The sequence below is a fragment of the Camelus dromedarius genome, chromosome 12 (assembly GCF_036321535.1).
Source record: "Camelus dromedarius isolate mCamDro1 chromosome 12, mCamDro1.pat, whole genome shotgun sequence".
Lineage (NCBI taxonomy): Eukaryota > Metazoa > Chordata > Mammalia > Artiodactyla > Camelidae > Camelus > Camelus dromedarius.
In genome coordinates, this window is record NC_087447.1 from 32,841,600 (window position 1) to 32,867,637 (window position 26,038).

Sequence of the window (26,038 nt, forward strand, 5' to 3'; positions counted from 1 at the left end):
TCCCTGCTGACCTCCCAGCTGGAGAGGGGGCGTCCCAGTCTGAGAGTGCCTTTCTTCCTATGCCACTCCATCCCTACAGGGCTGGTCCTGCAGCAATTTTTTATTTTTTTTCTTACCAGATTCTGTGAGAATCCTTATTTCAAAGTGAGAGACACTCTGCCAGAGTTTAGTAGGTGTTCTGCGTGATTCAGTGGGTTTATAAATATAATTCTTGGTGTATTTATGGGAGAAGGTGACCTGTGATTTTTCTCTACTGTGCCATCTTGACCCAGTCTCTGTGCTTAAAGCTCTTCAGTCTTAACTCACCTGCATTGAAGGTATTCAAAGCATGCAACTCGGTACTTTTCTGAGTGTTAGAAACGACTTTTTGTTGCCCATCTCCATGATCATTGTTTATAGCCTTGGTAATCACAGAATTCCCAATCCCTTTGATCACATCTTTACTCTTTATTCTTAAAAGAAAACTTGTGTCTCCACTGAATCATCTCATTTCTGGATTAAACATCTTATTTTTTGACCAGTCATAGTTTTAAATCTTGCTGTTTTGAGTATTTCCATTTCATTGTCATCATCTACCATAAATTTAACATTTGCTTTGTGCCATACATTGTGCCGAGTCTTTTATATGCATTATCACATTTAATTCTAATAATTCAGTTGAATAGAAATTTATATCTCCATTTCTCAAATGAGGTTGCTGAATTACTAAACTAAATGAATTTCCTCAGTAATGGTCTGATCAACAGAGTGAATTGAAACTCATGGTTACCTTGTTTTATGTACTGTATTTTCTTTAATGCAGCCTGATTTCAATGTTTATTTTCTTATTTACTTTGGTTATGTCATAGTGTTGACTTGTATTGAGCTTAATGAAGATTGAAACCTCATTAAGCCCTATTGCGTCTTGTGTAGCTAGTTGTTTGGGGGCAGCAAGTTTAAAACTTGGTGTTTATCCACATTGTATTTCACTTTGTTAGATCCATTTCATCGCTCTTGCCTGTCACAATGTTTTCTAAATGTCATTTCTATCATCATCATGGCTTGTCCTCCTTCAGTTTAGTGACATCTGCAAACTTGATAGACCAGGGGTGCCCTTAGAATCTTCATCTACTTAATTGATAACAATGTTGAATAGGGCATGGCTTGTGAGATATGTTTACTGCCAGCTAAAGTGGAAATCTTTAAATGCTTTACATTCTTTATGGAGAATGGAAAGGAGACATGCTGGCTACCAATATATTAAAGTAACAGGTTTAAAAAATGCTTTCCCTCAAGTTGTGTGCACTGGCTCTATTACTAGGAAAAATGATAAGAAATCATAATGTTCCAAAATTTGGGGATGAAAGATTACACATATATACATATGCATGCACATATTTAGAGTGAGCGAACAGGAGATTCTAATTGAGCGGGTGACTTGAGTCAGATTAAGGCAGCCAGTTTGGACAAAGAAGTGTCTAGAGCCTAGAAATTTTCCAACAATAAGCCTTTGACTTACAGCTCATATTCCATGATTTTAAATCACTGATACAATTTGCTCCCAAATGACTCCCTTATATATTTAGTTTAACCAATAGAAGCTAAGGAAACTAATGGTAGCTATGGCATGAAACCATTTGGTTAGCTTAGCCGACCACGGTATTACTCTCCACAAGAACTGAAGAACCAGGTCTCAGGAACCCGCACGGCTCTTTCATGAGCAACAACAAATACAGAGATAGATTTGTTTGCAAGCATATACAAGAAATGAGACCCAATCAGAGTGTCAGGTTTCTCTGTGTGCTGTATAAAAGAATGAATAAATAAATAGCCTTCAGGTTAGTGGAAAATAAATTTCACATCTCATCAAGTATGTGAAAATGCCAAATAGGCCCCTCTTAGACTTTAACATGCTTCAGAACAATGGCCATGTTCACTGTGGGTTTTGAATTACATGGTAACAGTCAAGAAAAGTATGCTCCAGTTTTATTGGGAAATAATTGGTATACATCAGTGTATAAGTTTAAGGCATTACAGCATGATGGTTTCAGTTACATATATTGTCAAATGATTACCACAGTATGCCTGTCTAATAACCATTTCCTCATGTCAGTAAAAGAGAGTATTTCTCACACAGTTCTGAAAAAAAAAATTCCATTGGAATGTTGCTAGAGAGTGCATTGAATCTACAGATGGTTTTCATTAGTACTGACATTCAAAAAATATTCTTTCAATCCATGAACATGGAATACATTTCCATTTGTTAGTATCTTTAATTTTTTTAAACATTTTTTATTGATTTATAATCATTTTACAATGTGTCAAATTCTAGTGTAGAGCACAATTTTTCAGTTATACATGAACATATATATATTCATTGTCACATTTTTTTCTCTGTGAGCTACCATAAAATCTTGTATATATTTCCCTGTGCTATACAACATACTCTTGTTTATCTATTCTACAATTTTGAAATTCCAGTCTATCCCTTCCCACCCCCTGCGCCCCCTTAGCAACCACAAGTTTGAATTCTATATTTCTGTTCTGTATTTATGCTTTTTTTTAAATTCCACATATGAGTGATATCATATGGTATTTTTCTTTCTCTTTCTGGCTTACTTCACTTAGAATGACATTCTCCAGGAGCATCCATGTTGCTGCAAATGGCATTATGTTGTCGGGTTTTATGGCTGAATAGAATTCCATTGTATAAATATACCACTTCTTCTTTATCCAGTCATCTGCTGATGGACATTTAGGCTGTTTCCATGTCTTGGCTATTGTGAATAGTGCTGCTATGAACATTGGGGTGCAGGTGTCATTTTGAAGTAGGGTTCCTTCTGGATATATGCCCAGGAGCGGGATTCCTGGGTCATAGGGTAAGTCTATTCCTAGTCTTTTGAGGAATTTCCATACTGTTTTCCACAGTGGCTGCACCAAACTAGCAGTGTAGGAGGGTTCCCTTTTCTCCACATCCTCTCCAGCATTCGTCATTTCTGGATTTTTGATTGATGGCCATTCTGACTGGTGTGAGGTGATACCTCATTGTAGTTTTGATTTGCATTTCTTTGATAATTAGTGATATTGACCATTTTTTCATGTGCCTATTGATCATATGTATGTTCTCCTTGGAGAATTGCTTGTTTAGGTCGTCTGCCCATTTTTGGATTAGGTTGTTTGTTTTTTTCTTATTAAGTCGTATGAGCTGCTTATATATACTGGAGATCAAGCCTTTGTTGGTTCTATCGTTTGCAAAAATTTTCTCTCATTCCGTAGGTTGTCTTTTTGTTTTACTTATGATTTCCTTTGCTGTGCAGAAGCTTGTAAGTTTCATTAGGTCCCATTTGTTTATTCTTGCTTTTATTTCTATTGCTTGGGTAGACTGTTCTAGGAGAAAATTTTTGAGATGTATGTCAGATAATGTTTTGCCTATATTTTCCTCTAGGAGGTTTATTGTATCTTGTCTTATGTTTAAGTCTTTGATCCATTTTGAGTTTATTTTTGTATATGGTGTAAGAGAGTGTTCTAGCTTCCATTGCTTTACATGCTGTTGTCCAGTTTTCCCAACACCATTTGCTGAAGAGACTGTCTTTATTCCATTGTATATTCTTGCCTTCTTTGTCGAAGGTTAGTTGACCAAAAGTTTGTGGGTTCATTTCTGGGCTCTGTATTCTATTCCATTGGTCTATATGTCTGTTTTTATACCAATACCATGCTGTCTTGATGACTGTAGCTCTATAGTACTGCCTGAAGTCTGGGAGAGTTATTCCTCCAGTCTCTTTCTTTCTCTTCAGTAATGCTTTGGCAATTCTAGGTCTTTTGTGGTTCCATATAAATTTTTATTATAATTTGTTCTAGTTCTGTGAAATATGTCCTGGGTAATTTGATAGGGATTGCATTAAATCTGTAGATTGCCTTGGGCAGTTTGACCATTTTAACAATATTGATTCTTCCAATCCAAGAGCATGGGATATCCTTTTATTTTTTTAAGTCTTCTTTAATTTCCTTCATCAATGGTTTATAGTTTTCTGTATATAATTCTTTCACCTCCTTGGTTAGATTTATTCCAAGGTATTTTATTACTTTGAGTGCTATTTTAAAGGAGATTGTTTCTTTACTTTCTTTTTCTGTTGATTCATTGTGAGTGTAAAGAAACGCAACTGATTTTTGAACGTTAATCTTGTAACCTGCTACCTTGCTGAATTCTTCAATCAGCTCTAGTAGTTTTTGTGTGGACCTTTTAGGGCTTTCTATATATAGTATCATGTCGTCGGCATATAGTGACACTTTTACCTCTTCTTTTCCAATTTGGATCCCTTTTATTTCTCTCTCTTGCCTGATTGCTGATTGCTGGCTAGGATTTCTATGACTGTGTTGAATAGGAGTGGTGATAGTGGGCATCCTTGTCTTCTCCCAGATTTCAGTGGGAAGCTTTTGAGTTTTTCACCATTGAGTACTATGCTGGCTGTAGGTTTGTCATATATAGCTTTTATTATGTTGAGATATGTTCCCTCTATACACACTTTGGTGAGAGTTTTTATCATAAATGGGTGTTGAATTTTATCAAATGCTTTTTCTGCATCTATTGAGATGATCAGGTGGTTTTTGTCCTTTCTCTTGTTGATGTGATGTAGTACATTGATTGATTTGCATTTGTTGAACCACCCTTGTGTCCCTGGGATGAACCCCACTTGGTCATGATGTATAATCTTTTTTATGTGTTGTTGGATTCTATTTGCTAATATTTTGGTGAGGATTTTGGCATCTATGTTCATCAGTGATATCTGTTGATAATTCTCTTTTTTGGTAGTGTCTTTGCCTGGTTTTGGTATCAGGGTGATGGAGGCTTCATAGAATGAGTTTGGGAGTATTCCTTCCTTTTCAATCTTCTGGAAGAGTTTGAGAAGGATTGGTATGAGTTCTTCTTTGTAATTTCTTTTATCAGTGTCTTGTAGATATCAGAGTAGACCTCTTTCACCTACTTAGGTAAATACATTCCTATTTTGTTGTTTTTGATGCTACTGTAAATGGAATCAATTTATTCCTTTTTCAGAGAATTCATTGTTAGTGTATAGAAATGCTACTCAGTTTTATATGGTAATTTTATATGTTGCCAATGTACTGGATTTATTAGATCTAAGAAGTTTTTGGTAGTCTTTAGGATTTTTCTCTATAATAAAATTATGTTACCTGCAAATAGACAATTTTCTTCTATCTTTCCAATTCTGATAACTTTGGTTGCTTTTTAAAGCTGGATTTCTCTAGCTAGGACTTCTAGTACCATGTTGAATAGGAATGATGAGGATGGGCATCCTTGTCTTGTTGATCTCAGAGGAAATTTTTCAACATTTTAACATTGAATATGCTCTTAGCTATGGGCTTGTGTCATGTATGGCCTTTATTATGTTGAGACATGTTCTTTCCAGGCCTAATTTATTAACAGATTTTATTATGAAGAAATACTGAATCTTGTCAAATGCTTTTCTGCTTCTACTGAGATGTTCATATGGTTCTTTAATTATATTCATGTGATGTATCCCATTGGTTGATTTTGTGTATGTTTAATCAACCTTGCATCCCAGTTGGCCATGGTTGGTCATGGTTGAATGATCTTTTTAATGTGCTGCTGAATCTGGTTTGCTAATATTTTACTGAGCATTTTTGCATCTATATTCACGAGAGATACTGGCCTGTAGTTCTCTTTTCTACAGGGTCCTTTTCTGGTTTTGGTAACAGGATAATGCTGCTCTTGTAAAAAGAGTTTGAGAGTGTTCCCTTCTCTTCAATTTTTTGGGAAGAGTTTGTTAACTTTTCTTTCCTCTATTCTTTCTTTCTTTACTTTAATTGAAGTATATTTGATTTATGACATTAATTTCAGGTGTACTCCTGGGTATATATCTGATGAAAATGGAAACACTGATTTGAGAAGATACATGTGCCCCAATGTCCACAGCAGAATTACAGTAGTGAAGATACAGATACAACCTAAGTTTCCATCAACAGATGAATGGATAAAGATGTGATATGCATGTATGTATGTGTGTGTGTGTATATATATATCTGTGAGATTGAGATATACATATATATACACACACACACACAGATATCACATATATATCTGTGATGTGTGTATATATATTTGTGATATATATATATATATAAACATATCACATAGCTACTATTATTTTCATGTCATAGCTACCATTATTTTTCTTAGTTTCTGTTTAAAATAAACATTTAAGTGAGTCATTTGAGGGAAATGGTTATACAAGCAAAATATATCAGTAAAATGTGTACACTTTATATATATATATACATACACACACACACATACATACATACCCAGGAGTAGAACTGCTGGGTCACATGGTAGTTCTGTTTTTGATTTTTTGAGGAAACTCTATAAAACTTTCCATAGTGGTAGCACCAATTTACATTCCCACCAACAACGAACTAGGTTGCCCTTTTCTCCACATCTTCAGCAACATTTGTTATTTGTGATCTAGTTGATGACAGCCATTCTGAGAGGTGTGAGGTGATATTTCATTGTGGCTTTGCTTTGCATTTCTCTAATGATTAGTGATATTAAAGATCTTTATTATGTGCCGGTTGGGTAGATATCTATATCTGTATCTATATCTATATCTTTGGAAAAAAATCTATTCAGTTTTTGTGCCCATTTTTATATAGGATTATCTGTGGGGTTTTTTTTGATACTAAGTAGTACAAGCAGTTTATGTATTCTAGATACTAACCCCCTTACCAGTTACATAATTTACAATTTTCAAATATTTCTCCTATTCTGTAGATGGTCTTTTGTTGATGGTTTCAATTGCTGTGCAAAAGATTTAAAGGTTAATTAGGTAGCATTTTATTTTAATTTGGATTTTTGTTTTGTTTTGTTTCCTTTGCCTGAGAAGACTGCAAAAATATACTGCTATGATTTACATTAAAGAGTGTTCTGCTTATGTTTTATTCTAGGAGTTTTATGGTTTAAGATCTTACACATGGGTATTTAATCTATCTTGAGTTTATTTTTCTATGTGGTATGAGAAAATATTCTAATTTCATTACTTGGCATGTAGCTGTCAAGTTTTTCCAGCACCACTTCTTGAAGAGACTGTCTTTTCTCCATTGTATATTCTCCCCTCCTTTGTTGTAGATTAATTAATCTTAAGTGTGTGGGTTTATCTCTGTGCTCTACATTCTGTTGCTTTGATCTATGTGTTGGTATTTGTGCCAGTATTATACTGTATTGAATACTATAACTTTGTAGTATAGTGTGAAGTCAGGGAGCATGATACATTCACTTCTGTTCTTTTTTCTCAAGAGTGCCTTGCCTATTGGGGATCTTTTGTGGTTCCAAATCAATTTTAGGATTGTTTGTCCCAGTATTGTGAAATGTCATGGAGTATTTTGCTAGAGATTGTATTAAGTCTGTAGATTGCTTTGGGTAGTATGGACATTTTAACAGTATTAATTCTTCCAATTCATGAACAAGGGATCTCTTTCACCTCCCTAGTTAGGTATATTCCTAGTAGTATATTCTTTATGATGTGATTTTAAACAAGGTGGCTTTCTTATTTTTTAATTAAAGTATACCTGATTTACAATGTCATGTTAGTTTCTGGGGTACAGCATAGTGATTCATATATATATAAATGAATATTTATATTCTTTTCCATTATAGGTATTATAAAGTTCCCTGTGCTATACGGTAGTACCTTGTTTTCCTATTCTGTATATAGTAGTTTGTACCTGCTAATCCCAAACTCTAAATTTATCCATCCTCTACATTTCCCCTTTGGTAACTATAAGTTTGTTTTTTGGTTTTTTTTTTTAACATTTTTTTAATATAAGTTTGTTTTCTATGTCTGTGAGTCTGTTTCTATTTTGTAAGTAAGGTCATTTGTGTCACTTTTTTTAGATTCCATATTAAGTGATACCATGATATTTGTCTTTCTCTGTCTGACTTAGTTTACTTAGTATGATAATCTCTAGGTCCAACCATGTTGCTGCAAATGGAATGATTTCATTTTTTTTATGGCTGAGTAGTATTCCTGTGTGTGTATATATACACAGGTTCTTTATTCAGTCATTTGTTGAGCAACATTTAGGTTCCTCCTGTCTTGGCTATTGTAAATAGTCCTGCTGGGAACACTGGGGTATGTGTATCTTTTTGAATTAGAGTCTTCTCAGGTATGTGCCCAGGAATGGGACTGATGGATCATATGATAACTCTACTTTTAGTTTTTTAAGGAATCTCCATATTGTTTTCCATAGTGGCTTCACCAAATTATATTCCCACCAATGGTGTAAGAGGGTTCCCTTTTCTCCACACTCTCTCCAGCATTTATTGTTTGTGGACTAATTTAGTAATGGCCATTCTGACTGTTGTGAGGTGATCCAAGGTTGCTTTCTTGATTTCTCTTTTCTATTATTTCATTGTTATTCAACAGATTCCTGTATATTAATCTTGTATCTTGCAAATTTACTGAATTCATTTATTAGTTCTAATAATTTTTTGGTTGTGACTTGGTTTCTTTTAATGTAGTATCAATTCACCTGCAAATAGTGAAAGTTTTACTTCTTCCCTTTCAATCTGAATGCCTTTTCTTTCTTTTCCTTGTCTGATTACTGTGACCAAGACTTCCAATACCATGGTAAGTAGAAATGGTGAGAAATGGGCATCTTTATCTTGCTTCCAATTTTAGAGGGAAAGCTTTTAACTTTTCACCACTGAGTATGATGTTTAACTGTGGGTTTGTCATAAATGGTCTTTCTTATGTTGAGATATGTTTCCTGTTTACCAGTGTTGATGAGAATTTTTATCATGAATGTATGCTGAATCATCTCAAATACTTTTGCAACTACTGAGATGATTGTGATTTTTATCCTTTTTTAATGAAGTGTATCACATTGACTTTGCAATTATTATTATTTATTGAACCATCCTTGCATCTTTTGAATAAATCTCACTTGATTATGGCTGGTGATCCTTTTTATATATTGTTAAATTTGGTTTGCTGATATATAGTTGAGAATTTTTACATCTGTATTCATCAAAGATATTGGCCTGTCATTAACTTCTTTTGTAGTGTCTTTGGTTCAGTGTCAGGGTGATTGTGGCCTCATAAAATAAATTTGTGAGTGTTCCCTTTTCTTCTATTTTTTGAAATAATTTGAAAGGGATATGTATTATCTTTTTTTTATATGTTTGGTAGAATTTCCCTGTGAAGCCATCTAGTCCTGAATTTTTGTTCGTTGGGAGGTTTTTTTTTTTTTTAATCTAATTCAGTTTCACTACTAGTAAGCATTCTATTCAGACTGTCTATTTCTTCCTGATCCAGTCTTCACAGGTTGTGTATTTCTAGAAATTTCTCCATTTATTCTGGGTTGTCAAATTAGATGGCATGTAATTCTTCATAGGATTCTCTTATGATTGTTTGAATCTCTGTAATAGTTTTTATTTCTCTTCTTTCATTTATTCTTTATTTGGGTCCTATCTCTTTTTTTCCTTGTGTGTCTATCTAAAGATTTTTCACTTTTGTTTATCTTAAAAAAAAAAAAAAGCTGTTGACTTAATTGGTCTTTATTTTATTTTGGTCTCTATTTCCTCACTGATCTTTATCATTTCCTTCCTTCTGCTGACATTGTTCTAGTTCCTGAGATAGTACATAATGTTGTTTGTGAGTTTTCTTAGTTCCTGGGGCACACCTGTATTGCTATAAACTTCCCTCTTAGAACTACTTTTCCTGCATCTCATATATTTTAGAAAATTTTATTTCTATTTTCATGTATCTTAGGGTATTCTGATTTCCTCCTTGATTATTTTACTCACCAGTTGTTTTTTTAGTAGCATGTTGATTAGTCTTCATGTGTTTGACTGATTTTATACTTTTAGAACATTATGGTCAGAAAAAAAGCTTGATAAAATTTCTATTGTGTTAAAGTTGTTGAGAGTAGTTTTTGACCTAGCATGTGATCTCTCCTATAGGATGTTTCATGTGTACTTGTACAGAATGTTTATTCTGATGATTTTGGATGTAATGTTCTGTAAATATCTATTCAATCCAACTAATCTAATGTGTCATTTAAGACTACAGTTTCCTCACTGATTTTCTGTGTTGGTGATCTGTCTATTGATGTAAGTGGGGTGTTAAAGTACCCTACTGTTATTGCATCATTGTCATTTTCTACCTTTATGTCTTAGTATTTGCTTTATGTATTTAGGTGCTCCTATATTGGGTACATAAAGGTTAATTAGTATAATATCATCTTGTATTGCTCTCTTTATCATTATATAATTCCCTTCTTTGTCTTTTGTTACAGATTTGGTTTAAAGTCTACTTTGGTATGAGTACTGTACCCAAGCTTTCTTATAATTTCTATTTGCATGAAATATATTTTACATCCCCTCAGTTTTAATCTTCATGCATATTTATCTCTAAAGTGAGTCTCTTGTAAGCAGCATGTAAATGGGTCTTGTATTTTTATCCAATCAGCCACCCTATGTCCTTCATTGGAGCATTTAGCCAATTGACATTTAAAGTCATTATTTATAAGTATGTAATTATTGCCATTTTGAACTTGTTTTCTGGTTGTTTATTTCTTTTCTTTTAGTTTGGTAATTGTCTTTAGTGGTATGCTTGTGTTCCTTTCTCTCTCATTTTTGTGTATCGATTATAGGCTTGGGATTAGTGGTTACCATCAGGTTTATGTATGTTGATATATAACTGTATCTACTTGTTTAAATTCATAGTCATTTAAGTTTAAACACTTTGTAAAAGATCTACATGTTATAATCCCCTCCCCATCATTTTGTTTTTGATGTTACACTTTACATCTTCATGTTTATCCCTTAACTGTTTATTGTAGTTATAATTGATTTTCTAATTTTTGTTTTAATCTTTGTCCCAGCTTATTTAAGCAGTTGATTCATAGACTTTACTACATATATTTGCCTTTAGTAGTGGGATTTTTTACTTTCCTCTTCTTCTCATTGTATCCTTTTCTACTTAGAGAAAACCCCTTTAACACTTCTTTTATGATAGGTTTAATGCTGATGAACACCTTTAGTTTTTGCTTGTCTGAGAAGTGCTTTGTCTCTGCTTCAACTTGAAATATTAATCTCGCTGGGTAGAGTATCCTAAGTTTCAGGGTTTTCCCTTTATCTTTTATAATTTAATTCTGCTTTGTCTGGGCACAAGTCTCTTTAGGTTCATCTTGTTTAGGACACTGTACTTCCTGTACCTGGATTTCCTTCTTCAGGATTGAGAGGTTTTTCAGCCATAATTTCATCAAATGCATTTTCAACTCCTTTCTCAGTCTCTTCTCCTTCGTGGATCCCTGTGGTGCAAATGTTAGTTGGCCTGATGGTGCCTCAGAGATCGTTTAAAATGTCCTCATTTAAAAATCTGTTTTTCTTCCTTCATTTAAGTGGATGATTTCCATTATTCTATCTTCCAGATCACTTGTGAATTCTTCTGTATCACCTAATATGCTGTGTTTTCATTTCAGTTATTGTATTCTTCATCTGACTTTTTTTGTATGTTCAAATTCTGTGCTCATCTATTCTTTTCCAAGTTCAGTTAGCATTCTTATTACTGATGCTTTGAAGGCTTTAAATAATTTACCAGTTATTTGTTTTCCCCAACTTGTTCTTTCCATTGAAGCAAATTTCTTGGGCTCCTCATTTTTCTTGACAGAGAAACAGCTACCTATCCCAGTCTTGAAAGGGTGTCCTTGTGTGGAAGCATTTGTATGCAGTCTGCATTGGCTCAGTGGCTTTGGTGGGAGAGCTAGATATGAGGTAAGCACAGGTCACATCTTCCAGGGTGTGTGGGTAGCTATCCCCTTGGTAAGGGTAGGAGCTGAAATGCGTACAGTCAGAGCTAGGTGTGAGTTGGAGATTCTTCAATGCTCAGCAGTTGTCACTCCCTTATTGGGGGTGAGGTCAGAGAAGATTCTATTCCCTCCAAGTGTTCTCTCTCCTCTCTCCCCTAGCACTGGTACCTTTGCCCAGGAGGAGAACAGGGCTGCAGTGTTTGGTTCCAGCTGGGGTACGCATCAGGACGGTCCTGGTGTGCCAGTCAGAGTTTCATACAGCTCCTGATCCACTGTGTACATGAGCACAAACAGTGACTACTCTTGCCCTGTTCAGATGAAATACTGGGTTATAGCCTACCTCATCTGCACACTGTCCTGAGCAACAGCAGCCTTTGCCCTAGTGGGCAACTGATCTACTGCTACAAGGGCCTGAGTGGATGTTTAGTGCACTGGGGTGGTAGTAGGAAGTTTCGATCTCCCTTATTCGTGGAAGTAACCTTGTGTGTTACGTTCTTCATGCGTTGAGTCTTGGGCTCTTACAGCCCTCTGGTAAGTCCCATTGGTATGCAAGTCACCTAAGGGAACTTGTCTTCCTGGTGTCAGACCCCAGGCAGGCCTTCAAACCCCTTAGTCCCCAGGAAGGAGCTCTGAACTTCTGTTATCTCCCTCTCTTTTTCCCCTCCTAGGAGTGCAGGTCCTGATTCATAGCTTCTCTTCCCTTCCTACCTGAATCTGTGTGGGTCTTCCTATACAGCTTTCATTGTAGAACAGTCTTTCTGCCAGTCTCCAGTTTGTTTCAGTGAGATTTCCTCCACAAGTGGATGTGTGAACAGGGGAGGTGAGTCTTATCCTCCCCTACCCTGCCATCTTGATTTCTTCCTCCATTCTTCTTTAAATGTTTGGTAAAATTGACCAGGGAAACTCTCTAGTCCTGGGCTTTTCTTCATTGGGAAATTTTGTAAACTATTGATTCAGTTTTAGCAACTTATTTGTTACAAAAAATTTTTTTTGCATTTCTTCTAGGTTTTTCCATTTGTTGGAGTAAAGTTGTTCATAGCATCTTATGGTCCTTGGAATTTCTGTACTGTCAATCAGTTGCAATGTTTCCTTTTTCATTTACACTTTTGATGATTTGTGTCTTTTCAAAGCAGCAACTCAATTTGGTTAATCTGTCCTATTTTCTGCTCTAATCTTTATTAACTGTCAAGAAAATAGTTTTTAATAATGAAAATATCACAGGTAGCTCTATTAATTCAATAAGAATGTCATTAGAAAACTTCAGCTCACTGAGCACAACCACCATAGAATCCAGATTTGGGAAGACAATTGAGCCCAGTGATGGTGAGTAATCCTACTGGCCATAGGTTTATGGGGGGTCATATCCAGAGCTTGCTCTCAATGGCAGCTGGGGTGGTGAGAACAATTCCTACTTAAATGACAAAGCAGTATTTTCATACACTTTTGCCATAGAAGCTAAAAGCTTTGATGCAGTTTTATAATGCAATTGCAGCTATAAACAATGAGTACTGTAACATGAAATTTGCTGTTTTTATTATTACACATTTTAGACTGGATAAAGAGGTGGAGGCAGTTTTCCTTCTATACTAGCATAAATTTGACTGAAAACCCCAGAAACCATCTATAAACCTTTTAGCCAGACTGATCAACTGAAAAAGGGACACAAGACATGAACAACCAACTACCTGTGATGACATTAAAACTCCCAAACTCCCAAGAAACTAAACTTCAGGACCAGATGGCTTCACATGTGAATTCGACCATTTAGTTAATACCTATCCTTCTGAAACTTTCCAAAAAACTGCAGAAGGAACATTCATACACATTCTATGAGGCCAGCATCACACCAGATGAAGGTATTGAAAAGAACAGGCAAGTATCACTGATGAACATATATGCAAAATACCCAATAAAATATTAGCAAACAAAGGCTCATATGCCATAACCAAATAGAATTTATCCAAGGAATTTGCAATATCTAAAAATCAATCACTGTGAGAAGAGCACGTTAACAAATTGAAGAATATAATAGATTAGATGTAGGAAAAGCTTTTGATAAAGTTCAACATCCAATTATAAAAAAGCTCTCCAGAAAGTGGGCATAAAGGAAACGTATCTCAAAACAATGAAGGCCATATATGACAAACCCACAGCTAACATCATACTCAATGATGAAACGCTGAAAGCATTGCCTCCAAGACCAGGAACAAGACAGGAATGTTCACTCTCATAATACTGGAAGCCCTAGTCACAGCAGTCAGAGGTGCAAAAGAAATAAGTAAAACTGTCACTGTGTGCAGATGACATGATACTTTACACAGAAAATCCTAAAGACCACCAGAAAACTACTAGAGTTCATCAACAAGGTCAGCAAAGTTACAATTTAATATATAGAAATTTGTTGCATTTCTAGACACTAAGAAAACAATAGCATACCTAGGAATTAACTTACCTAGGGAGGTAAAAGGCCTGTACTTGGAAACCTATGACACTGATGAAAGAAACTGAGGCTGACACAAATGAAAATACATACTATATTCTTGGATTTAGAAGAATCAATATTGTTAAAATAACCATACTATTCAAGGCAATATACAGATTTGATACAATCCCTATGAAAACACCAATGGCACTTTTCACAGAACTATTTGTACAGAAACAAAAAATACACCAAAAAGCCAAAGCAATCCTGAGAAAGAAAAGCAGAGCTGGAGGAATCAAGTGAGTCTGGTAGTTGCACAAAAACAGACACACAGATTAATGCAACAGAATGGAGAGCCTGGAAATAAACCTACACATTTATGGCCAATTGATCTACAACAAAGGAGTCAACAGAATACAATAGAGAAGACAGTCTCTTCAATACATATGAGGAAAATTGGACAGATACATGTAAAAGAATGAAATTGACATCCTTTAATACCGTATAGGAAAATAAACTCAAAATGGATTAAAGACCTAATGTAAGACTGGACACTACAAAACTCCTAGAGGAAAATATAGGAAGAACATTCTTTGACATGAATCAAAGCAAAACTTTTTTCTGTCTCCTAATGTAAACAAAAGCCAAAATAAACAAATGGGATCTCATTAAACTTAAAAGCTTCTGCACAGTAAAGGAAACCTTCGACAAGCTGCAAAGACAACCTATTGAATGTGAAAAGATATTTGCAAGGGATATAACTGATAAAGGGTTAATATCCAACATTTATCAACAGCTTATATAACTCTGTATCAAACAACTTGATTTAAAATGGGCAGATGAACTGAATACATTTTTCCAAAAAGTAAATGCAGGTGGCCAACATGCACGTGAGAAGATGCTTTGCTAATCATCAGGGAAATGCAAATAAATCAAAATCACAATGAGATTTTTCACCTCACACCTGTCAGGACAGCTATCATCAAAAAGAACACAAATAAATGTTGGTGAGGATGGGGAGAAAAGGGAACCCTCGTACACTGTTGGGAATGTAAATTGGGACAACCATTGTGGAAAACATGGAGGTTTCTCAAAAAACTAAACCTAGAACTACCATATGACTCACCAATTCCACTACTGGATATATATCCAAAAAAAACACAGAAACATTACTTCGAAAAGATACATGGACTCCAATGTTTACAGTGGGATTGTTTACAACTGCCCAGGTATATAATAAGCAACTTGAGTGTCCCTCAACAGATGACTGGTTAAAGATGTGGCATATAAGGATGGGATGGAATACTGCTTGGCCTTAAAAAAGAGTGGAAATTTTGCCATTTGCAGCAACGTGCACAGACTTGAAAGGCATTACGCTAATTGAAATAAGTCTGACAGAGAAAGACAAATGCTATATGATACCACTTATATGTGGAATCTTGAACATAAAACAAACCAGTAATTGAAACAAAAGGAATCAGACTCACAGATAAAGAGAACAAACTAGTGGTTACCAGTGGGACAGGGAAGGGGTTAGGGGTAATAAAGTTGTATTGGAACACAATTTATTTTGTTCAGCCATAAAGCTGAGCACGTGAGACAGAGATCTTATAGTCTGCAACACCTACCTGGCACTTTACGAAGTCTTTTGATACCTGATAAGGAGTATACACTTAGGACTAGTACGCTAGACCTCTCTGTTCTACCTTCTCACATACAAATTTAATAATATTTACAAAATACAAATTTTGCCTTCAGGTTATAACCTGCAAACTAGTCTTTTTGTCCTCTCTAATTGGCACCTGGGGTAGAAAACCTTTAGCAGTCATTTAATAGAACTGTCTCATTTTAATGAAAAGGAACCCAGGTCTGGAGAGAGGGGAAATGACTTTTCCACATCACAAGTTTATAACAAAACAGAAACTAGACCCTAATCTGCAGCTTCATAATAATATTTCTCCACTATACTGCTTCCTTGTATCATGAGGTGGCTGGAGGGTAGGATACAAGGATTTCAGACAAACTCAAGTCATAAGGATTTGTAGGGTAATGGTTCTCAAAGTGTAGTCCTCTGACCATCAACATTAGAATCTCCAGGGAACTAAAGTCGTACCTTGTTTTCTTGGTTTTTGCCTTACTGCACTTAACAGATTGCATTTTTTAACAAATTGAAGGTTTGGAGCAACTGTGTTTAATGAGTATAATGGATGCTATTTTTCCAACATCACTTGCTCACTTTGTGTCACATTTTGGCAGTTCTTATGTTTTCAAACTTTTTAATTGTTATTATATTTGTTATGATGATCTGTGATCAGTGATGTTGCTATTGTAATTGTTTTGGGGTGTCACAAATTGTGCCTATATAAGATAGTGAACTTAATAAATGTGCATGTTCAGATTGCTCCATCAACCAGCCATTCCCCCATGTCTCTCCTCTGCCTTCTCTGAGACACAAAAATGTTGAAATTAGGCCAATTTAGAACCTTCAATGTCCTCTAAGCACTCAAATTAAAGGAAGAGTTGTACATTTCTTTAAATCTAAAGCTAGAAATGTTTATGGTTAGTAAGGAAGGCATGTCGTGTTGAAAGCCAAGATGGAGAAAAGACAGTCTCTTCAATAAGTGGTGCTAGGAAAACTGGACAACTACCTATGAAAGACTGAAATTAGAACATTCTCTATCACCATATTCAAAAGTAAACTCAAACTGGATTAAAGACCTAAATGTAAGACCGCATACTCTTGAACTCCTAGAGGAAAGCATAGGCAGAACCCTCTTGGACATGCATCACAGCAATGTATCTGAACCAGCTTCTACAGTAATGGAAATAAAAGCAAAAATAAACAAATGGTATCTAATAATTAAAGTTAAAAGCTTTTGCATAGCTAAGGATACCATCAAAAAATGAAAAGGCAACCTACAGAATAGAAGAAAATATTTTCAAACGATGCAACCAAGAAGTGACTAATTTCCAAACTATACAAATAGCTCATACAACTTAAAATCAAAGAAACAGACAACCCAATCAAAGAATGGGCAGGAGACCTAAATTGACATCAAGGAAGATATACAGTTGGTCAACAAGAACATGAAAAGATGCTCAACATCACTAATTGTTAAATGCAAATCAAAATTATAATGAGATATCACCTCACACCAGTCAGAATGGCCATCATTAAAAAGTCTGCAAATGATAAATGCTGGAGAGGGTGTGGAGAAACGGGAACACTGCTACACTGTTGGTGGGAATATAAATTGATGCAGCCACTATGGAGGGCAGTACAGAATTTCCTTAAAAAACTAAAAATAGACTTACCATATGATCCAGCAGTCCCACTCCTGAGCATTCATCTGGAGAAGAATATAATTCAAAAAGATACATGCACCCCAGTGTTCACAGCAGCACTATTTACAATAGCCAAGACATAGAAACAACTGAAATGTCCACTGACAGATGACTGGATAACGAAGTTGTGGGGGGATATATACATTGGAATACTATTCAGCCATAAAAAAGAATGAAGTAATGCCATTTGCAGCAAGGTGGATGGACCTGGAGATTGTTATCCTAAGTGAAATAAGCCAGAAAGAGAAAGAGAAAGAAAAATGCCATATGATATCACTTATATGTGGAATCTAAAAAAAAAAAAACACACACAAATGAACTTATCTACAAAACATTAACAGCCCCACAGACATAGAGAACAAACTTATGGTTACTAGAGGGTAAAGGGAAGGGATAAATTGGGAATTTGACAATTGTACCTCTTGGGGAGTGATGGAAATGTTAGTTATCTTAATTGTGGTTTCAAATTGTACATCTGACATGAACCATAACACAAAGGTGTTAAAAAATAGTACATAAAACATTCATAAATAAAAAATTTAAAAAGCTAGGCCTCATAATATGCCAATTAGTCAAGAACTCAATGCAAAGGAAAAGTTCTTGAAGGAAAGTCAAAGTGCTACTCCAGTGAACAGACAAATGATAAGAAAGTGGAGAAAGCTTTCGTGGTCTGGACATAAGATCAGAGCAGCCACTACATTCCCTTATGTCAAAGCCTAATCCAGACCAAGGCCCTCACTCGCTTCAGTTCTATGGAGGCTGAGAGAGGTGAGGAAGCTGCAGAAGAAAAGTCTGACGCTAGGAGAGGTTGGTTCATGAGATGTAAGGAGAGGAGCCATCTTTATAATATATAAGGACAAGGTGATGTAGGAAGTTCTAATGTGGAAGCTCCACCAAGATAATTCATGAAACAAACAAATACAGTAAGCAACAGATTTTTCAATGTGGACAAAACAGCTTTATGATGAAAGAAGGTGCCTTCTAGGACTTTCATTGCTAGAGAGAAGTCAATTCCTGACTTTCAAACTTCGAAGGGCAGGTTGATTCTCTTGTTAGTAGCTAATGTAGCTGGTGAGTTGAAGTTGAAGCCGGTGCTCATTTACCATTCCCAGAATTCTAGGGCCCTTAAGATTTATGCTAAGTCTACTCTGCTTGTGCTCTGTAAATGGAACAGCAAAGCCTGGATGGCAGCACATCTGTTTACAACGTAGTTTTACTGAATATTTTAAGCCCACTATTGAGACCTGCTGCTCAGAAAAAGAGAATTCATTTCAAAATATCACTGCTCATTGACAATACACATGGTCACTGATGGAGATGTATAATGAGATGAACGTTATTTTTGTGCCTGCTAACACAGTATTCATTCTGCAGCCATGAATCAAGGAGCAATTTTGACTTTCAAGTGTCCTGATTTAAGAAATCCATTTTGTAAGGCTATATAGCTCCATGGCTACTGATTCCTTTGACAGATCCGGGCAAAGGAAACTGAAATCCTTCTGGAAGGGATTAACCATTGCAGATTCCATTAAGAACATTCCATGATTCACGGGAAAAGGTCAACATATGAATATTTTCAGGGGTTTTGGGGGTTTGGAAAAAGTTGATTCTAACCCTCATAACTTTGAGGGGTTCAAGACTTCAGTGGAGGAAGTAACTGTAGATGGGGTGGAAATAGCAAGACAATGAGAATTAGAACGGGAGCCTGAAGTTATGACTGAATTGCTGCAATCTCACAGTAAACCTTTACAAATGAGCAGGTGCTTTGTGTGGATGAGCAAAGAAAGTGGTTTCTTGAGATGGAATCTACTTCTGGTGTGAGGATGATGTGAAGATTGTTGAAATGACAACAAGGGTTGCAAATATTCCATACAGCAAGTCTTGAGAAGGTTGACTACAGTTTTGAAAGAAGTAAAATGCTATTAAGCATCAATGCATGCTACAGAAAAATCATCCCCAAGAGGAACAGTCACTTGATGTGGTAGACTTCATTGTTGTCTTATTTTAAGAAATTGCCACAGCCACCCTAGCCTTCAGCAACCACTACCCTGATCAGTTAGCAGCCATCAATGTCAAGGCAAGACCCTCCACTGAGCAAAAAGATTATAACTAGCCTAAGGGTTAGATTATGGTTAGCAACTTTTAGCAATAAGATATTTAAGATATGTACATTTTTTAGACTTAATGCTATTTATTGCACACTTAATAGACCCCAGTATAGTGTTAAACACGATTTTCATATGCACTGGGAGACCCCAAAATTCCTGTGACTCACGTCATTGCAATGTTTGCTTTATTGTGGTCATCTGGAACTGAACCTTCAGTATCTCTGAGGTATGCCCATAATTATAAATGCAAATTGCTGTGCCCTAATTGAGACCTACTGTACCAGAAAGTATGGGATTAGAGTCAGTGAGCAAAGTTTCACAAGCCTGCCAGTGGATTCTGGTTCAAGGAACAGTTTAAGAATCACTGATGGAGAAACACAGTGACCGAGTCCTTTGGGAAATTAGTATGGCGTGACCCTCAAGCTCCTGCAATGAAAAGGCAAGGTTTGGACCTGCACAGAAACATGAAGTCAGAGGAATGGAGATGGGGCCGCTGCTCTTTCTAAGGACTCCTCAAGTTTTGAAGGCAGAAGTAAACCTACCAATATGTTTATCCTTAAAAACATACACACACACACACAGGAAACACAGGGGTGGAGCTCACAATAGAGTAAGAGGATGCTGAACTCATCGACTCCCCCACGAACACATTAAAAATACATCTAATATGTGGAGCAATTCTCAGTGAAAATTAACTGGAGATTGGCAGAAACAATCTTGTACAACCAAGGCTGTCAGGTTGGAAGGGAAGGGAAGTGATACACCAGTACCTGTGTCAGGACTCAGAATAGGTGGGGGGGGGGGGTCCTCCCTGGGAGTGAAGGTTAGAGTTGTATTAGGCACCCCAGCTCTGGGGTCTGACACCGGGAATACAAGCCCCTTGACTGGTTGAGGGGCTGATGGCACTAACAGGAGGGCTGTGGGAAGCTTAGACTCCATGTATGAGGAACGTGCCTGCTTACTCCTGAAACAGGGTGGAAAGAGTGAATTGAAACTGCACTGGGTTCTGGCTGTTCCCCGCAACCACCCCGGTGCATGCCGCCCACTCTGATTCAGTCACCCACTCTGGCCCCACTGGCTTTACGACACAGCTCCACACTGATGTAAGGGCTCAGTTTTGAGGGACATAACTGGTCCAGACCTGGAACAGCATCTAAACAGGGTTGGTGGAGCATTACTGGTGCTTACAGGGACTGCTTCAGAAGTGGTCCCAGACACTGCTGCTGGGATGGCCACAGCCTGCACCCCAACCAAGGCTGAGCCTATGCACCAGGCCCACCTGCTCTGTGGTGCAGCTCCACACTGCAGTGAGGGCTCCAGCAGTGGAAGGAATATGCTCAGCTGTGAAGGAAAAAGGCAGTTCAGTCCCAGAGCAGGATGTGAGCTGGGTAGGGGCAGCCATTTCTGGCACTTAATGGAGGCAGCACAAGTGGTCCTGGACTATGACTGAGGCCAGAGGTGCCACAGCTCATCCCTAGACCCACAGAGGGAACATGCTTCAGCCCCTCCTGCTCCAGCACTGATCTCCTCTGGGGTGAGGGTGCAGGTGCTGGGAGAGGAGAGAGCACACACAGAGAGGGAATTGAGCTAGCTCATTCTCGACTGTCAGGGCTTTGCTGGGACCTGATCTGAGCCCTGAGAGAGTGGTGTTGGCCACTGAACCAAGGAGAAGCCTCAGATCACACCTGGCTCTGGCTTTAACTTACTTCATCCCCAGCGCCTCCTCCTGCCAAAATGTTAGTTGCCAGCACATCCTGGTGAAAGACATAAGTCATGCTCATGTCAGGTCCAGCTCTCCCACCAAAACCACTGGGCACGTGCAGACTGTGTAGGGATGCTCCCACAGAAGGGCACTCCTTCAAAACCCAACTGAAACAAATGTGAATGGTATACCAGATAAAGAATTCAAAGCACAGTAAGACTGCTAACTGAATTAGGGAAAATCATAGGTGAGCACTGAACATTTTAACAAGGAGCTAGAAAATAAAAAGCCATTCAGAATCAACGAATATAATAACATGGAACCCACACTAGAAGGAATTAACAGCAGACTGTAACAGAAGAACTCACAACTGATCTGGAAGGCAGAATAATGGAAACCACCCAATCAGAAGAGCAAAAAGAAAACAGCGTTCATAAATTAGAAGAGTTTAAGGGACCTTTGGGCAACACCACATGTTCCAACATTCACATTATAGGGCTCTCAGAAGGAGAAAAGAGAAAGTGGTTGAAAATGTATTTAATAAAATTATGGCTAAAAACCTTCCAATCCTGAAGCATGAAACAGATATCCAGTACAGGAAGTGTAAATAGGGCTTCAAACAGATGAACCCAAACAGACCATACCAGGCATATAATTAAAACGGCAAAAGTTAAAAATAAAGCGCTAACTCTAAAGGCAGCAGGAGAAAAATGAAAAGTCATATACAGGGAAACCACCATAAGGCTATCAGCTGATTTTCCCGTAGAAACTTTAAATACATCATGCACTCCCTCTGGCCTGCAGAGTGCTGAAGGGGAAGAAATCCTGCAATCCAGGATACTGTGCCCCGCAAGATTATTATTTAGAATAGAAGGAGGGACAAAGAACTTCTAAGACAGGCAAAAACTAGAAAAATTCATCAACACTAAACCAACCCTAAGTGAAATGTTAATGAGTATTCTCTAAGAGGAAGAGAAAAGGCTTGAACAAGGATTAAGTGTCTACAGGAAGGGAAAAATTCCACTAGTAAAGGAAAATATGTATAAAGTCTGAAGATCAATGACTTAAATAAGCTAGTATAAAGATTAAAATACAAAATAACCCCCACAAAATCAACTATAATAATCAGTAAAGGTATAAACATGAAGATGTAAAAATATATCAAAAATATAAAATGTAGGGATTAAAACATGTAGCTCTTTAAGAATGCATTTAAACTTAAAATGACTATGAGTTTAAAACAAGTATAGTCATCGGTCAGCATATATGCACCCCACAGTAACCACAAATCAAAAACCTATCATCAATACACAAAAACTAGACAGAAAGGAACAAAAACATACCACTGAAAGAAAATCATCAAACCACAAGGGAAGAAACTAAAAGAAGAAAAGAACAGAGAAGAACTACAAAAACAACCAGAAAACAAGTAACAAAATGTGTTACATGCCTATAAATAATGACTTTAAATGTCAATTGACTGTATACGCCAATAAAGGAAACAGGGTGGCTGATTGGATTAAAAAAAAAACAAGACCCATCTATATATGATGCTTATAAGAGACACATTTCAGAGGTAACAACACACAGGGACTTAAAGTGAGGGAATGGAAAAAGATATTTCATGCAGATAGAAATGACAAGAAAACTGGGGTACCAATTATCAGATCAACTAGACTAAAAACAAACCTATAACAAAAGACAAAGAAGGGAATTATATAATGATAAAGGGATCAATACAAGAAAAGTCTGTAACATTCACTTATACATATATGTACCTAATGTAGGAGCAAGTAAGTATACAAAAGACATAAAGTAGAAATTAATAATACAATAATAGCAGGAGACTTTAACACCCAGCTTATATCAGTGGCTAGATCATCCAAAGAAAAAAAAATCAATTAGGAATCAGTGGTCTTAAATGACACATTAACTCAACTGGACTTAATACTTATCTGTATATAGGACATTCCATCCAAAATCAGCAGAATACACATTCTATACAGGTCCCAGAGAATGTTCTCCAGGATGGACTACATACTAAGCCACAAACAAGTCTCAACAAATTTAAGATGATAACTATTATATCAAGCACTTTTCTGACCACATAAAACTAGAAATCAATTACAGAAAGAAAAATGGGAAAAAGCACAAACACACAGAGACCAATCAACGTACTACTAAAAAAACCAATGGGCCAATGAAGAAATCAAAGAGGAAATCAGAAAATACCTTGAGACAAATGAGAACAGAAACATTTCTTCCCAAAAATCTATGAAATAAAACAAGAGTAATTCTAAGGGGGAAGTTTATAGCAATACAGGCCCACCTCAAGGAAAAAGGAAAATCTAATAAACAACCTAACCTGCTATCTAAAGGAAGGAATTAGAAAAAGAAGACACAAAGCCCAAAGTCAGCAGAAGGAAAGAATAAAAAAGATTAGAGAAGAAATAAATCAAATAGAAACCAAAGAAGGTCAATTAAACCAAGAGTTTGTTCTTTGAAAAGGTTTTGAAAAGTAGTAAAATTGTAGTAGGAGAATTCTACCAAACATATAAAGAAGAGCTGATACCTATCCGTTTCAAGCTATTCCAAAAAACTGAAAAGGAGGGAACACTCACAAATTCATTCTATGAGGCCACCATTACCCTGCTGCCAAAACCAAAGACACTGCAGAAGAAAAATCTAAGCCAATATCACTGATAAATAGACATGCCAAAATTCCTAACCATATATTAGCAAACATATTTAACATATATAAAAAGGATCACACACCATAGTCAAGTGAGATTTATTCCAGGGATTTCTCCTTGCCTCATTTTCTCATCCTTTAAGGTTTTACTCGAAGGTCACCTACTTTGTGAAGTCATTTCCTTTTCCTTTCTGTATCCTCCCAGGATCGAGCATACTTCCCCTTTCTATGTTCCCACAACAAATAAATCATTCGTGACTCTACCAGGGCGTGACAGGTGGTTAACTGTGAATCCATTTCCCCATTCATCTCCACGATCGCCAATATAAATGCAACCACTCATCCTAAAATGCTGCATTTCCCAGATACTAATAAACCTGGGACCTCTCTATCTTCCCATGTAGCTGGGTAGAGTATAAAGATGGCTCCCTAAGGCCTTGGACAAATTGATGAAAGGAAAACCCACGGATGGGTATCTATGAGAAGAGGCTGGGCTGTAGCTAAGATTTAGGGATCAAACCCAGAGAGTGAACCATTTTTCACTCTGGGTTTCTGTGACCTGGATAATGCTGGAGGAACATGGGTTCCAAACGGTTCAGCAATCATTCTGTGCCAGATCAACTAACTGGTCCGAAGGTGCACCAAACCACTGTCACTGTCGAGGAAGCACGCGGCTCTAAACAAAGCCCAATTCCATTTGCGCTAACCCAGCTTTATCACTGAACTCCATTCAGCTGTGGGCATGTTTCAAGGACTCTTTTCCAATTGGCATGAAACATTAATAGCTAACCTGGTGTATTGATTTTTAAGGAAGAAAGCTTCAGCTTTGCTTCTTTCAGCAAGTACCCCTTGGCCCTTTGTTGGCTTGTGCGACTCTGCTCTTGTGTTTGTTATTTGTTTTTATTTGAATTTGAAACATCATGGGTATGATTTAAAAGCCAGCATTTTACATCTTAACCTTGATTTTACTTCTTAGCCTTGTAGGATGATGCCATTGTAATAGTCCATTTGGACGCTTAAGTACTGGAAATTTTTCTTATCAAATCGGAATAGAATACCTACAACTGAATAATGGAAACAAACAAAGAGAATCACAAATAACTTCGTTTTTTGCGGATGATTTCCAGAATATGATTCAGAGTTTTTAATTTAGCTCCTATAACCAGATCCTCCTCTCCCTCCACAACCTCTTGGAAGCTATGCTATTAATGAATAATTAATTTTTTTTAAAGACTTATGTAAAGAACTCTGCTAGTGCTTTATTCATAAAGAGGTGCAGTGGTGGCAGAGGTGTGTGACTATTAACCAAATAAGATGATAAGAGTTGTTCCTTTCCTGTAGCAGTGTCAGTCTAATTCCCAGAACTCTTCGGAGAGACTTTAGGAGTTAAAGCAGAATAAACCAATTTAGCCTGCTTGGGTGATTAGCACAGTCAATTAATGAAGCTTTGGAAGATTTTTAACGATTGGTAAGTGCCCTGCTTTACCATGGGCTTAAATAAAACCTGAAAAGTAAATTTCGGTTTCATACTGGTCAAGACTCAAGTCCCTTGTCTATTCCAGAGAGAGCACAGGGATGCTGTTTTTAAATTACAGGGTACTTGGAATACAGGAGGTGCTTAACAACTGGGGGCAGTGGACCTAAGTGTGGATGCATGGAACTAGGCTTATGTATAAGGGAACAAATGGGTGTTATGGGGTGATGATCTAAACACCTGGTAAGACAGCCTTCCTAAATAGGCGCCCCTGGGTCGATTGGAGATGTGGCAGACCTCAAGTCTGGTCAATGAACTGGGTGACTTTTCAAGGTTCATCTCTACTCTGTTTCTAGGGAGCACTCTGAATTTATCAGGAGACTAGCTCTCTACAAGGCTACTAAGCAAGCAATTTCTCATGGTTCCCATACCCACAAAGCCCAAGATTAAACAGCCCCACCTCAGCAGA

At 36.9% G+C, this 26,038-nt stretch overlaps 1 protein-coding gene and 1 long non-coding RNA gene across 3 annotated transcripts in view; one reads left to right on the top strand and one right to left on the bottom strand.

Annotated features, from left to right (window-relative positions):
* LOC116155349 (uncharacterized) overlaps positions 1–26,038 on the top strand; it is a 97,327-nt gene that overhangs the window by 55,655 nt on the left and 15,634 nt on the right. The window lies entirely within an intron of this gene.
* The window catches only part of NELL1 (neural EGFL like 1), a 746,857-nt gene that overhangs the window by 11,500 nt on the left and 709,319 nt on the right, over positions 1–26,038 (bottom strand). The window lies entirely within an intron of this gene.